At 47.1% G+C, this 13,524-nt stretch overlaps 3 non-coding genes across 3 annotated transcripts; all 3 read left to right on the top strand.

Annotated features, from left to right (window-relative positions):
• Window positions 1–4: 4 nt before the first annotated feature.
• Window positions 5–76, top strand: TRNAG-UCC (transfer RNA glycine (anticodon UCC)). Its single transcript has one exon. It is a non-coding gene; the product is annotated as a tRNA-Gly (tRNA).
• Window positions 77–1,599: 1,523 nt separating this feature from the next.
• Window positions 1,600–1,671, top strand: TRNAG-UCC (transfer RNA glycine (anticodon UCC)). The gene has a single exon. It is a non-coding gene; the product is annotated as a tRNA-Gly (tRNA).
• A 6,293-nt stretch (window positions 1,672–7,964) lies between these two features.
• On the top strand, window positions 7,965–8,036 carry TRNAG-UCC (transfer RNA glycine (anticodon UCC)). The gene has a single exon. It is a non-coding gene; the product is annotated as a tRNA-Gly (tRNA).
• The last annotated feature ends 5,488 nt before the right edge of the window (window positions 8,037–13,524 follow it).

The following is a 13,524-nucleotide window of genomic DNA, read 5'->3' as shown; positions in this document are numbered from 1 at the left end:
CGGAGCGTTGGTGGTATAGTGGTGAGCATAGCTGCCTTCCAAGCAGTTGACCCGGGTTCGATTCCCGGCCAACGCAGTGCTAATATTTATACATTAAGCAAGCTGTAGCTATTCTAACGCAATATGTTAAAAAAAAAGAGAAATATCTTGACCAGATTACTCAGCTATTAGATAAATAATAAACAAAGACATAGGCAGGCATCACAAAAGCCCCGTCTGCGACTTTCTATGTCCTGAAATTTGTATATTTTACAAACAGCAGTCACCACTCACAACTGCTGGTAATAAATGGGCTGCAGGGGGGCAGGCAATGAAACGGCTAAGCCCTTCTGCCCGACCAGCCTTTAGAACTGCAGCATCTCTGCAGTAAAAAGTGTTTCAGGTCAATATCTCTCCCCTGGAAAAAATGTGCGAGACCCACCACCGATAAATGTGGCAAAAGTCCCCAACATTTTCTGCATATTTGTGCTCTTACCTGAAAGCAGCGCCACCTTGTAGTCATGGCAGGCAACTGCAGCATACAACCAAATTTATCCGAGAGCAAGGTGAAAGAAACCCAAGGGAACAGCCCCTGTCTGCAGCAGGAAGGTTGGCTGCTTCGAATGGACAGAACTTCCAGTCCTAAGTCCACTCACGTCCCGAACGCTCATACCAGGCAAGCCCTCACCTGGTGCACCTCTGGCTCCCAGGTAAGGCCAAAACCTGAGCATGGTAGCGCAGGATCACAGAGAAGGAGCGGTGGGGGTGCTTCTGTCTTGACAAAGGCGTGACATGGCTAGTGACTGAGAGGGCCTTGACTTTCGCCTATGACTGACTGTGAGAGGGGAAGGCGAAGATTTTCTGCACCCAGCATGCCTTGTGACATTCTTAGGCAAATGAGGTGAGAGCCCTGCCAGAATAGCTCCAGCGATCCCATGCCACTCCTCTAGAGGCTCCTGATCTGCATAACCACAGCATTTTGAGCAGGAAGCAGAGTGGCGCAGCGGAAGCGTGCTGGGCCCATAACCCAGAGGTCGATTGATCGAAACCATCCTCTGCTAGCATGGATTGATTTTTTTTCTTGTGAGGACCACTCTCTCGTTTCCACGCTGCCAGAGCGGAAAAAAGCAGGCTTGTGCCAGCTTTTTGTGGGAAGAGACTGCTCAACTATCGGTCTCTGCTCAAAGTCAGGGAGACAGATGGTCAGAGAATCAACCCTACACTTCAAAGGAAATGATGCACAGTTATGACCATTAACGAAAGATGGGACCCTCGCACTTCTTTCTGAGGCTGCTTGGAACGTTATTATTCCCTTTTTTTGTCCTGCTATTATCAATCTCCTGTGAATTTCGTGGAGCTGTTTTCTTTCTCTACCCTGCTGTTTTTCCCTTGCTGCCAATATATGCTTATTTCAATGATTTGAACTGCTGCTTTCCCTTTCTCCTTTTCTGCGCAGCTTTTGCATTGGTTTCAATCTCCAGTTCCTTAGCAGTTGCAAGAACTTTTTTCCTGATTTTCATGTTGGTCTGTAAACCAAAAATACCTCTGATACTGGTGCAATATAGTCATTGAACTCAGGATTGTGATGTCTAGAGTTTTAAAAAAAACATATGCCACGGAGCGTTGGTGGTATAGTGGTGAGCATAGCTGCCTTCCAAGCAGTTGACCCGGGTTCGATTCCCGGCCAACGCAGTGCTAATATTTATACATTAAGCAAGCTGTAGCTATTCTAACGCAATATGTTAAAAAAAAAGAGAAATATCTTGACCAGATTACTCAGCTATTAGATAAATAATAAACAAAGATATAGGCAGGCATCACAAAAGCCCCGTCTGCGACTTTCTATGTCCTGAAATTTGTATATTTTACAAACAGCAGTCACCACTCACAACTGCTGGTAATAAATGGGCTGCAGGGGGGTAGGCAATGAAACGGCTAACCCCTTCTGCCCGACCAGCCTTTAGAACTGCAGCATCTCTGCAGTAAAAAGTGTTTCAGGTCAATATCTCTCCCCTGGAAAAAATGTGCGAGACCCACCACCGATAAATGTGGCAAAAGTCCCCAACATTTTCTGCATATTTGTGCTCTTACCTGAAAGCAGCGCCACCTTGTAGTCATCGCAGGCAACTGCAGCATACAACCAAATTTATCCGAGAGCAAGGTGAAAGAAACCCAAGGGAACAGCCCCTGTCTGCAGCAGGAAGGTTGGCTGCTTCGAATGGACAGAACTTCCAGTCCTAAGTCCACTCACGTCCCGAACGCTCACCCTCACCGGGTGCACCTCTGGCTCCCAGGTAAGGCCAAAACCTGAGCATGGTAGCGCAGGATCACAGAGAAGGAGAGGGTGGGGGTGCTTCTGTCTTGACAAAGGCGTGACATGGCTAGTGACTGAGAGGGCCTTGACTTTCCCCTATGACTGACTGTGAGAGGGGAAGGCGAAGATTTTCTGCACCCAGCATGCCTTGTGACATTCTTAGGCAAATGAGGTGAGAGCCCTGCCAGAATAGCTCCAGCGATCCCATGCCACTCCTCTGAAGGCTCCTGATCTGCATAACCACAGCATTTTGAACAGGAAGCAGAGTGGCGCAGCGGAAGTGTGCTGGGCCCATAACCCAGAGGTCAATGGATCGAAACCATCCTCTGCTAGCATGGATTGATTTTTTTTCTTGTGAGGACCACTCTCTCGTTTCCACGCTGCCAGAGCGGAAAACAGCAGGCTTGTGCCAGCTTTTTGTGGGAAGAGACTGCTCAACTATCGGTCTCTGCTCAAAGTCAGGGAGACAGATGGTCAGAGAATCAACCCTACACTTCAAAGGAAATGATGCACAGTTATGACCATTAACGAAAGATGGGACCCTCGCACTTCTTTCTGAGCCTGCTTGGAACGTTATTATTCCCTTTTTTTGTCCTGCTATTATCAATCTCCTGTGAATTTCGTGGAGCTGTTTTCTTTCTCTACCCTGCTGTTTTTGCCTTGCTGCCAATATATGCTTATTTCAATGATTTGAACTGCTGCTTTCCCTTTCTCCTTTTCTGCGCAGCTTTTGCATTGGTTTCAATCTCCAGTTCCTTAGCAGTTGCAAGAACTTTTTTCCTGATTTTCATGTTGGTCTGTACACCAAAAATACCTCTGATACTGGTGCAATATAGTCATTGAACTCAGGGTTGTGATGTCTAGAGTTTAAAAAAAACATCTGCCACGGAGCGTTGGTGGTATAGTGGTGAGCATAGCTGCCTTCCAAGCAGTTGACCCAGGTTCGATTCCCGGCCAACGCAGTGCTAATATTTATACATTAAGCAAGCTGTAGCTATTCTAACGCAATATGTTAAAAAAAAGAGAAATATCTTGACCAGATTACTCAGCTATTAGATAAATAATAAACAAAGACATAGGCAGGCATCCCAAAAGCCCCGTCTGCGACTTTCTATGTCCTGAAATTTTTATATTTTACAAACAGCAGTCACCACTCACAACTGCTGGTAATAAATGGGCTGCAGGGGGGCAGGCAATGAAACGGCTAAGCCCTTCTGCCCGACCAGCCTTTAGAACTGCAGCATCTCTGCAGTAAAAAGTGTTTCAGGTCAATATCTCTCCCCTGGAAAAAATGTGCGAGACCCACCACCGATAAATGTGGCAAAAGTCCCCAACATTTTCTGCATATTTGTGCTCTTACCTGAAAGCAGCGCCACCTTGTAGTCATCGCAGGCAACTGCAGCATACAACCAAATTTATCCGAGAGCAAGGTGAAAGAAACCCAAGGGAACAGCCCCTGTCTGCAGCAGGAAGGTTGGCTGCTTCGAATGGACAGAACTTCCAGTCCTAAGTCCACTCACGTCCCGAACGCTCATACCGGGCAAGCCCTCACCGGGTGCACCTCTGGCTCCCAGGTAAGGCCAAAACCTGAGCATGGTAGCGCAGGATCACAGAGAAGGAGCGGGTGGGGGTGCTTCTGTCTTGACAAAGGCGTGACATGGCTAGTGACTGAGAGGGCCTTGACTTTCCCCTATGACTGACTGTGAGAGGGGAAGGCGAAGATTTTCTGCACCCAGCATGCCTTGTGACATTCTTAGGCAAATGAGGTGAGAGCCCTGCCAGAATAGCTCCAGCGATCCCATGCCACTCCTCTGAAGGCTCCTGATCTGCATAACCACAGCATTTTGAACAGGAAGCCGAGTGGCGCAGCGGAAGCGTGCTGGGCCCATAACCCAGAGGTCGATGTATCGAAACCATCCTCTGCTAGCATGGATTGATTTTTTTTCTTGTGAGGACCACTCTCTCGTTTCCACGCTGCCAGAGCGGAAAACAGCAGGCTTGTGCCAGCTTTTTGTGGGAAGAGACTGCTCAACTATCGGTCTCTGCTCAAAGTCAAGGAGACAGATGGTCAGAGAATCAACCCTACACTTCAAAGGAAATGATGCACAGTTATGACCATTAAAGAAAGATGGGACCCTCGCACTTCTTTCTGAGCCTGCTTGGAACGTTATTATTCACTTTTTTTGTCCTGCTATTATCAATCTCCTGTGAATTTCGTGGAGCTGTTTTCTTTCTCTACCCTGCTGTTTTTACCTTGCTGCCAATATATGCTTATTTCAATGATTTGAACTGCTGCTTTCCCTTTCTCCTTTTCTGCGCAGCTTTTGCATTGGTTTCAATCTCCAGTTCCTTAGCAGTTGCAAGAACTTTTTTCCTGATTTTCATGTTGGTCTGTAAACCAAAAATACCTCTGATACTGGTGCAATATAGTCATTGAACTCAGGGTTGTGATGTCTAGAGTTTAAAAAAAACATATGCCACGGAGCGTTGGTGGTATAGTGGTGAGCATAGCTGCCTTCCAAGCAGTTGACCCGGGTTTGATTCCCGGCCAACGCAGTGCTAATATTTATACATTAAGCAAGCTGTAGCTATTCTAATGCAATATGTTAAAAAAAAGATAAATATCTTGACCAGATTACTCAGCTATTAGATAAATAATAAACAAAGACATAGGCAGGCATCCCAAAAGCCTCGTCTGCGACTTTCTATGTCCTGAAATTTTTATATTTTACAAACAGCAGTCACCACTCACAACTGCTGGAAATAAATGGGCTGCAGGGGGGCAGGCAATGAAACGGCTAAGCCCTTCTGCCCGACCAGCCTTTAGAACTGCAGCATCTCTGCAGTAAAAAGTGTTTCAGGTCAATATCTCTCACCTGGAAAAAATGTGCGAGACCCACCACCGATAAATGTGGCAAAAGTCCCCAACATTTTCTGCATATTTGTGCTCTTACCTGAAAGCAGCGCCACCTTGTAGTCATCGCAGGCAACTGCAGCATACAACCAAATTTATCCGAGAGCAAGGTGAAAGAAACCCAAGGGAACAGCCCCTGTCTGCAGCAGGAAGGTTGGCTGCTTCGAATGGACAGAACTTCCAGTCCTAAGTCCACTCACGTCCCGAACGCTCATACCATGCAAGCCCTCACCTGGTGCACCTCTGGCTCCCAGGTAAGGCCAAAACCTGAGCATGGTAGCGCAGGATCACAGAGAAGGAGCGGGTGGGGGTGCTTCTGTCTTGACAAAGGCGTGACATGGCTAGTGACTGAGAGGGCCTTGACTTTCCCCTATGACTGACTGTGAGAGGGGAAGGCAAAGATTTTCTGCACCCAGCATGCCTTGTGACATTCTTAGGCAAATGAGGTGAGAGCCCTGCCAGAATAGCTCCAGCGATCCCATGCCACTCCTCTGAAGGCTCCTGATCTGCATAACCACAGCATTTTGAGCAGGAAGCAGAGTGGCGCAGCGGAAGCGTGCTGGGCCCATAACCCAGAGGTCGATGGATCGAAACCATCCTCTGCTAGCATGGATTGATTTTTTTTCTTGTGAGGACCACTCTCTCGTTTCCACGCTGCCAGAGCGGAAAAAAGCAGGCTTGTGCCAGCTTTTTGTGGGAAGAGACTGCTCAACTATCGGTCTCTGCTCAAAGTCAGGTAGACAGATGGTCAGAGAATCAACCCTACACTTCAAAGGAAATGATGCACAGTTATGACCATTAACGAAAGATGGGACCCTCGCACTTCTTTCTGAGGCTGCTTGGAATGTTATTATTCCCTTTTTTTGTCCTGCTATTATCAATCTCCTGTGAATTTCGAGGAGCTGTTTTCTTTCTCTACCCTGCTGTTTTTCCCTTGCTGCCAATATATGCTTATTTCAATGATTTGAACTGCTGCTTTCCCTTTCTCCTTTTCTGCGCAGCTTTTGCATTGGTTTCAATCTCCAGTTCCTTAGCAGTTGCAAGAACTTTTTTCCTGATTTTCATGTTGGTCTGTAAACCAAAAATACCTCTGATACTGGTGCAATATAGTCATTGAACTCAGGGTTGTGATGTCTAGAGTTTAAAAAAAACATATGCCATGGAGTGCTGGTGGTATAGTGGTGAGCATAGCTACCTTCCAAGCAGTTGACCCGGGTTCGATTCCCGGCCAACGCAGTGCTAATATTTATACATTAAGCAAGCTGTAGCTATTCTAACGCAATATGTTAAAAAAAAGAGAAATATCTTGACCAGATTACTCAGCTATTAGATAAATAATAAACAAAGACATCGGCAGGCTTCTCAAAAGCCCCGTCTGCGACTTTCTATGTCCTGAAATTTTTATATTTTACAAACAGCAGTCACCACTCACAACTGCTGGTAATAAATGGGCTGCAGGGGGGCAGGCAATGAAACGGCTAAGCCCTTCTGCCCGACCAGCCTTTAGAACTGCAGCATCTCTGCAGTAAAAAGTGTTTCAGGTCAATATCTCTCCCCTGGAAAAAATGTGCGAGACCCACCACCGATAAATGTGGCAAAAGTCCCCAACATTTTCTGCATATTTGTGCTCTTACCTGAAAGCAGCGCCACCTTGTAGTCATCGCAGGCAACTGCAGCATACAACCAAATTTATCCGAGAGCAAGGTGAAAGAAACCCAAGGGAACAGCCCCTGTCTGCAGCAGGAAGGTTGGCTGCTTCGAATGGACAGAACTTCCAGTCCTAAGTCCACTCACGTCCCGAACGCTCATACCGGGCAAGCCCTCACCGGGTGCACAACTGGCTCCCAGGTAAGGCCAAAACCTGAGCATTGTAGCGCAGGATCACAGAGAAGGAGCGGGTGGGGGTGCTTCTGTCTTGACAAAGGCGTGACATGGCTAGTGACTGAGAGGGCCTTGACTTTCCCTATGACTGACTGTGAGAGGGGAAGGCGAAGATTTTCTGCACCCAGCATGCCTTGTGACATTCTTAGGCAAATGAGGTGAGAGCCCTGCCAGAATAGCTCCAGCAATCCCATGCCACTCCTCTGAAGGCTCCTGATCTGCATAACCACAGCATTTTGAGCAGGAAGCAGAGTGGCGCAGCGGAAGCGTGCTGGGCCCATAACCCAGAGGTCGATGGATCGAAACCATCCTCTGCTAGCATGGATTGATTTTTTTTCTTGTGAGGACCACTCTCTCATTTCCACGCTGCCAGAGCGGAAAACAGCAGGCTTGTGCCAGCTTTTTGTGGGAAGAGACTGCTCAACTATCGGTCTCTGCTCAAAGTCAGGGAGACAGATGGTCAGAGAATCAACCCTACACTTCAAAGGAAATGATGCACAGTTATGACCATTAACGAAAGATGGGACCCTCGCACTTCTTTCTGAGGCTGCTTGGAACGTTATTATTCCCTTTTTTTGTCCTGCTATTATCAATCTCCTGTGAATTTCGTGGAGCTGTTTTCTTTCTCTACCCTGCTGTTTTTCCCTTGCTGCCAATATATGCTTATTTCAATGATTTGAACTGCTGCTTTCCCTTTCTCCTTTTCTGCGCAGCTTTTGCATTGGTTTCAATCTCCAGTTCCTTAGCAGTTGCAAGAACTTTTTTCCTGATTTTCATGTTGGTCTGTAAACCAAAAATACCTCTGATACTGGTGCAATATAGTCATTGAACTCAGGGTTGTGATGTCTAGAGTTTAAAAAATACATATGCCATGGAGCGTTGGTGGTATAGTGGTGAGCATAGCTGCCTTCCAAGCAGTTGACCCGGGTTCGATTCCCGGCCAACGCAGTGCTAATATTTATACATTAAGCAAGCTGTAGCTATTCTAACGCAATATGTTAAAAAAAAGAGAAATATCTTGACCAGATTACTCAGCTATTAGATAAATAATAAACAAAGACATAGGCAGGCATCCCAAAAGCCCCGTCTGCGACTTTCTATGTCCTGAAATTTTTATATTTTACAAACAGCAGTCACCACTCACAACTGCTGGTAATAAATGGGCTGCAGGGGGGCAGGCAATGAAACGGCTAAGCCCTTCTGCCCGACCAGCCTTTAGAACTGCAGCATCTCTGCAGTAAAAAGTGTTTCAGGTCAATATCTCTCCCCTGGAAAAAATGTGCGAGACCCACCACCGATAAATGTGGCAAAAGTCCCCAACATTTTCTGCATATTTGTGCTCTTACCTGAAAGCAGCGCCACCTTGTAGTCATCGCAGGGAACTGCAGCATACAACCAAATTTATCCGAGAGCAAGGTGAAAGAAACCCAAGGGGACAGCCTCTGTCTGCAGCAGGAAGGTTGGCTGCTTCGAATGGACAGAACTTCCAGTCCTAAGTCCACTCACGCTCCCAAACGCTCATACCGGGCAAGCCCTCCCCGGGTGCACCTCTGGCTCCCAGGTAAGGCCAAAACCTGAGCATTGTAGCGCAGGATCACAGAGAAGGAGCGGGTGGGGGTGCTTCTGTCTTGACAAAGGCGTGACATGGCTAGTGACTGAGAGGGCCTTGACTTTCCCCTATGACTGACTGTGAGAAGGGAAGGCGAAGATTTTCTGCACCCAGCATGCCTTGTGACATTCTTAGGCAAATGAGGTGAGAGCCCTGCCAGAATAGCTCCAGCAATCCCATGCCACTCCTCTGAAGGCTCCTGATCTGCATAACCACAGCATTTTGAGCAGGAAGCAGAGTGGCGCAGCGGAAGCGTGCTGGGCCCATAACCCAGAGGTCGATGGATCGAAACCATCCTCTGCTAGCATGGATTGATTTTTTTTCTTGTGAGGACCACTCTCTCGTTTCCACGCTGCCAGAGCGGAAAACAGCAGGCTTGTGCCAGCTTTTTGTGGGAAGAGACTGCTCAACTATCGGTCTCTGCTCAAAGTCAGGGAGACAGATGGTCAGAGAATCAACCCTACACTTCAAAGGAAATGATGCACAGTTATGACCATTAAAGAAAGATGGGACCCTCGCACTTCTTTCTGAGCCTGCTTGGAACGTTATTATTCCCTTTTTTTGTCCTGCTATTATCAATCTCCTGTGAATTTCGTGGAGCTGTTTTCTTTCTCTACCCTGCTGTTTTTCCCTTGCTGCCAATATATGCTTATTTCAATGATTTGAACTGCTGCTTTCCCTTTCTCCTTTTCTGCGCGGCTTTTGCATTGGTTTCAATCTCCAGTTCCTTAGCAGTTGCAAGAACTTTTTTCCTGATTTTCATGTTGGTCTGTAAACCAAAAATACCTCTGATACTGGTGCAATATAGTCATTGAACTCAGGGTTGTGATGTCTAGAGTTTAAAAAAAACATATGCCACGGAGCGTTGGTGGTATAGTGGTGAGCATAGCTGCATTCCAAGCAGTTGACCTGGGTACGATTCCCGGCCAACGCAGTGCTAATATTTATACATTAAGCAAGCTGTAGCTATTCTAACGCAATATGTTAAAAAAAAGATAAATATCTTGACCAGATTACTCAGCTATTAGATAAATAATAAACAAAGACATAGGCAGGCATCCCAAAAGCCCCGTCTGCGACTTTCTATGTCCTGAAATTTTTAAATTTTACAAACAGCAGTCACCACTCACAACTGCTGGTAATAAATGGGCTGCAGGGGGGCAGGCAATGAAACGGCTAAGCCCTTCTGCCCGACCAGCCTTTAGAACTGCAGCATCTCTGCAGTAAAAAGTGTTTCAGGTCAATATCTCTCCCCTGGAAAAAATGTGCGAGACCCACCACCGATAAATGTGGCAAAAGTCCCCAACATTTTCTGCATATTTGTGCTCTTACCTGAAAGCAGCGCCACCTTGTAGTCATCGCAGGCAACTGCAGCATACAACCAAATTTATCCGAGAGCAAGGTGAAAGAAACCCAAGGGAACAGCCCCTGTCTGCAGCAGGAAGGTTGGCTGCTTCGAATGGACAGAACTTCCAGTCCTAAGTCCACTCACGTCCCGAACGCTCGCCCTCACCGGGTGCACCTCTGGCTCCCAGGTAAGGCCAAAACCTGAGCATGGTAGCGCAGGATCACAGAGAAGGAGCGGGTGGGGGTGCTTCTGTCTTGACAAAGGCGTGACATGGCTAGTGACTGAGAGGGCCTTGACTTTCCCCTATGACTGACTGTGAGAGGGGAAGGCGAAGATTTTCTGCACCCAGCATGCCTTGTGACATTCTTAGGCAAATGAGGTGAGAGCCCTGCCAGAATAGCTCCAGCGATCCCATGCCACTCCTCTGAAGGCTCCTGATCTGCATAACCACAGCATTTTGAACAGGAAGCAGAGTGGCGCAGCGGAAGCGTGCTGGGCCCATAACCCAGAGGTCGATGGATCGAAACCATCCTCTGCTAGCATGGATTGATTTTTTTTCTTGTGAGGACCACTCTCTCGTTTCCACGCTGCCAGAGCGGAAAACAGCAGGCTTGTGCCAGCTTTTTGTGGGAAGAGACTGCTCAACTATCGGTCTCTGCTCAAAGTCAGGGAGACAGATGGTCAGAGAATCAACCCTACACTTCAAAGGAAATGATGCACAGTTATGACCATTAAAGAAAGATGGGACCCTCGCACTTCTTTCTGAGCCTGCTTGGAACGTTATTATTCCCTTTTTTTGTCCTGCTATTATCAATCTCCTGAGAATTTCGTGGAGCTGTTTTCTTTCTCTACCCTGCTGTTTTTCCCTTGCTGCCAATATATGCTTATTTCAATGATTTGAACTGCTGCTTTCCCTTTCTCCTTTTCTGCGCAGCTTTTGCATTGGTTTCAATCTCCAGTTCCTTAGCAGTTGCAAGAACTTTCTTCCTGATTTTCATGTTGGTCTGTACACCAAAAATACCTCTGATACTGGTGCAATATAGTCATTGAACTCAGGGTTGTGATGTCTAGAGTTTAAAAAAAACATATGCCACGGAGTGTTGGTGGTATAGTGGTGAGCATAGCTCCCTTCCAAGCAGTTGACCCGGGTTCGATTCCCGGCCAACGCAGTGCTAATATTTATACATTAAGCAAGCTGTAGCTATTCTAACGCAATATGTTAAAAAAAAGAGAAATATCTTGACCAGATTACTCAGCTATTAGATAAATAATAAACAAAGACATATGCAGGCATCCCAAAAGCCCCGTCTGCGACTTTCTATGTCCTGAAATTTTTATATTTTACAAACAGCAGTCACCACTCACAACTGCTGGTAATAAATGGGCTGCAGGGGGGCAGGCAATGAAACGGCTAAGCCCTTCTGCCCGACCAGCCTTTAGAACTGCAGCATCTCTGCAGTAAAAAGTGTTTCAGGTCAATATCTCTCCCCTGGAAAAAATGTGCGAGACCCACCACCGATAAATGTGGCAAAAGTCCCCAACATTTTCTGCATATTTGTGCTCTTACCTGAAAGCAGCGCCACCTTGTAGTCATCGCAGGCAACTGCAGCATACAACCAAATTTATCCGAGAGCAAGGTGAAAGAAACCCAAGGGAACAGCCCCTGTCTGCAGCAGGAAGGTTGGCTGCTTCGAATGGACAGAACTTCCAGTCCTAAGTCCACTCACGTCCCGAACGCTCGCCCTCACCGGGTGCACCTCTGGCTCCCAGGTAAGGCCAAAACCTGAGCATGGTAGCGCAGGATCACAGAGAAGGAGCGGGTGGGGGTGCTTCTGTCTTGACAAAGGCGTGACATGGCTAGTGACTGAGAGGGCCTTGACTTTCCCCTATGACTGACTGTGAGAGGGGAAGGCGAAGATTTTCTGCACCCAGCATGCCTTGTGACATTCTTAGGCAAATGAGGTGAGAGCCCTGCCAGAATAGCTCCAGCGATCCCATGCCACTCCTCTGAAGGCTCCTGATCTGCATAACCACAGCATTTTGAACAGGAAGCAGAGTGGCGCAGCGGAAGCGTGCTGGGCCCATAACCCAGAGGTCGATGGATCGAAACCATCCTCTGCTAGCAAGGATTGATTTTTTTTCTTGTGAGGACCACTCTCTCGTTTCCACGCTGCCAGAGCGGAAAACAGCAGGCTTGTGCAAGCTTTTTGTGGGAAGAGACTGCTCAACTATCGGTCTCTGCTCAAAGTCAGGGAGACAGATGGTCAGAGAATCAACCCTACACTTCAAAGGAAATGATGCACAGTTATGACCATTAAAGAAAGATGGGACCCTCGCACTTCTTTCTGAGCCTGCTTGGAACGTTATTATTCCCTTTTTTTGTCCTGCTATTATCAATCTCCTGTGAATTTCGTGGAGCTGTTTTCTTTCTCTACCCTGCTGTTTTTCCCTTGCTGCCAATATATGCTTATTTCAATGATTTGAACTGCTGCTTTCCCTTTCTCCTTTTCTGCGCAGCTTTTGCATTGGTTTCAATCTCCAGTTCCTTAGCAGTTGCAAGAACTTTTTTCCTGATTTTCATGTTGGTCTGTAAACCAAAAATACCTCTGATACTGGTGCAATATAGTCATTGAACTCAGGGTTGTGATGTCTAGAGTTTAAAAAAAACATATGCCATGGAGCGTTGGTGGTATAGTGGTGAGCATAGCTGCCTTCCAAGCAGTTGACCCGGGTTTGATTCCCGGCCAACGCAGTGCTAATATTTATACATTAAGCAAGCTGTAGCTATTCTAACGCAATATGTTAAAAAAAAGAGAAATATCTTGACCAGATTACTCAGCTATTAGAAAATAATAAACAAAGACATAGGCAGGCATCCCAAAAGCCCCGTCTGCGACTTTCTATGTCCTGAAATTTTTATATTTTACAAACAGCAGTCACCACTCACAACTGCTGGTAATAAATGGGCTGCAGGGGGGCAGGCAATGAAACGGCTAAGCCCTTCTGCCCGACCAGCCTTTAGAACTGCAGCATCTCTGCAGTAAAAAGTGTTTCAGGTCAATATCTCTCCCCTGGAAAAAATGTGCGAGACCCACCACCGATAAATGTGGCAAAAGTCCCCAACATTTTCTGCATATTTGTGCTCTTACCTGAAAGCAGCGCCACCTTGTAGTCATCGCAGGGAACTGCAGCATACAACCAAATTTATCCGAGAGCAAGGTGAAAGAAACCCAAGGGGACAGCCTCTGTCTGCAGCAGGAAGGTTGGCTGCTTCGATTGGACAGAACTTCCAGTCCTAAGTCCACTCACGCTCCCAAACGCTCATACCGGGCAAGCCCTCACCGGGTGCACCTCTGGCTCCCAGGTAAGGCCAAAACCTGAGCATTGTAGCGCAGGATCACAGAGAAGGAGCGGGTGGGGGTGCTTCTGTCTTGACAAAGGCGTGACATGACTAGTGACTGAGAGGGCCTTGACTTTCC

The sequence above is a fragment of the Pleurodeles waltl genome, unplaced genomic scaffold (assembly GCF_031143425.1).
Source record: "Pleurodeles waltl isolate 20211129_DDA unplaced genomic scaffold, aPleWal1.hap1.20221129 scaffold_69, whole genome shotgun sequence".
Taxonomy (NCBI): Eukaryota; Metazoa; Chordata; class Amphibia; order Caudata; family Salamandridae; genus Pleurodeles; species Pleurodeles waltl.
The sequence above is the reverse complement of the archived record's forward strand: the minus strand, read 5'-3'. Positions and strand labels throughout refer to the sequence as shown.